General features: G+C 38.7%; 1 long non-coding RNA gene across 1 annotated transcript; it reads left to right on the forward strand.

The window, feature by feature from the left end:
• Nucleotides 1–691: 691 nt before the first annotated feature.
• LOC113464055 (uncharacterized) lies at nucleotides 692–2,155 on the forward strand. The gene is made up of 3 exons (XR_003388880.1): nucleotides 692–720; nucleotides 820–945; nucleotides 1,039–2,155. It is a non-coding gene; the product is annotated as an uncharacterized LOC113464055 (long non-coding RNA).
• Nucleotides 2,156–2,166: the final 11 nt, after the last annotated feature.

The raw sequence follows: 2,166 nt of genomic DNA on the forward strand, positions 1-2,166 counted from the left end.
ACTAGTGGTGCCGGGAGATATGGTCTGGATCTACACATCTGAATAAATTGAGTAGAGTGATTGATTGTAGCATAGTATTTACAATCATTCTCAATCGCGTTTGTCTTATTCTGTATGTCACAGATTCTGACTTCAAAGATGGAAAGTGCTATGCGATAAAGTTCATGAATTGAACCGCGGGTTGGAACATGTGGTAATTCGATAAATGAAATAAAAGATGTAACGCATCCAAATCCAATGCCACGCGTTGTGACGCATAGTGTTATTGCTTTAAAAGTATTGAATTCTTCCAGCCTTTCAAAAGCAGTCTGGTTGCTAGCAGCATTAGAAGTCAGTTTTCGACGAAGATCATCATCAAACTCAGCGGATGATGCAGCCGAGCGTGTAGCTCGCAACTTATCAACTCGTGTGCGTTGAAAAGCATTTCTTGAACCTGATGAAGGTTTTGGCTTCGTCTTAACAACGGAACGACGATCATCGGCAAGGATATTATATGCCTCTTGAGGATCATCAGACAATACCGCCCGTGATAAAGGGGTAGGAGTAAGTTTTGTTCGCCTGGAGGTCATTTTGTACATAACGTTCCAGTTGGGCTGCAATCAGTACCCATAAAACGCGATATTCATCCTTTAGTACCATGGGGGTAGATGCTGAATAAGTTTATAAGTCCAACTCCATATAAAATAATCTAAAACTAACACTATATACCGCACAAGAAAAGTATGATCATTGTTTATACCACTTATTAATTTTACGTATGTTTAATGTTTTGATTATTAATTCTACGTATATACACTGCTATTATCTTTTATTTTGCAGGTTGAAGTTTAAGAAAATGAGAATATTTAAATTCTTCTCCGATAGTCTATTTCTTCTCTCGGACATAATCTGTCCAGCTTTTGAAAATATTCTTTCTGCTGGGACAGATGTGGCAGGAATTGACAGGTACTTGCAACTGATTTTTCGTAATTCTGGCATAGTGTGTCCATGCTTGTGCCAGTAAGTAATTGGGTCACTGTTGATATTTTCGTATAGCAGTTTCAGATAATTTTCTATTTGGCTGGAAGCACTTTCTGCAGGCTCAGAAGAACTTCTGGTGAAATGCAATACTTTATCCAGGGTATGTTTCCAAAAATTTATTCGTTGGTCATCTATTTGTGCTTCTTGCAAATCTTGTACTTCTTGCCTGGTATTTGGTGTAGGTGTAGCCAATATACTAATATATCGAATAACTCAAATTTTCGGCTTTACTGAGGCTTACGCCTCTTTCGCCATCCACTTCGAAATTAATCAAGCTGTATTGAAATCTGACGTCATTGCCAGCAAACAATACTTTCTCTAAACAACTATCACAAGTGTCAACAATCAACCACATGATAATGTGGCTTAAAAAATGCACAAACATAACTTCTTCCTCACAATTGGCCAATGTGCACAATGCAAATATGGTCAATTTTAGAGGTTTACTCTTTCCATTTCTTAACTCATGTAAGTAGAACAGTATATATAATAACCGACCTACCGTCTCATATTCAAATCTATCTATATCTCCATGATTTATCAAATGTCTGTATTCATCAGTCATTCTTTTCGCAAAAAGTCTATTGATATTTTCGCAAGAACGCACTAAATCTTCAGGTTCACTAACGTGACAGATAGGGAAAAGTCTTTTATAAAATTTCCCGTTATCGTCATTTCTTCTACTCCAAGCCTTTTTAACATGGCGACCAACCAAGGAATAACTCAGAGCTTTCGAATGCACAATATCCTGTTCATCCTCATTTATTATTATATCATTTATGGAACCTGTGCGGTTGACGACTAAGTTTAGACGTCTCAGATTTCCTCCAATGTATATTCTTACACTTTCTTGTTCTCTTGCACCAACTAATGGTATCGCTAGTCTCGGGAAATCATAACGATCTCTCGGTCGCATCTCAGGCCTTAGAAAGTATCTTCCCACGCAACCGTTCTCAGAATAATCAATGAACGGCTGCACAGGATAAACTTTAGAAGACAGCTCCGCTAGCATTTGCTCCCTAGGAGGTAAAGCAACAGCGGCTGGTATAAACACTCGCTGCACTATTACTCCGGGGGGCTTAGCAAACATACGCACCGTACCACCGCACTCCATTACGATCGTAGCAGTAACGCTATACTCTGCAC

The sequence above is a fragment of the Ceratina calcarata genome, unplaced genomic scaffold (genome assembly GCF_001652005.2).
Source record: "Ceratina calcarata isolate Rehan_Ccalc_2016 unplaced genomic scaffold, ASM165200v1 scaffold2439, whole genome shotgun sequence".
NCBI lineage: Eukaryota > Metazoa > Arthropoda > Insecta > Hymenoptera > Apidae > Ceratina > Ceratina calcarata.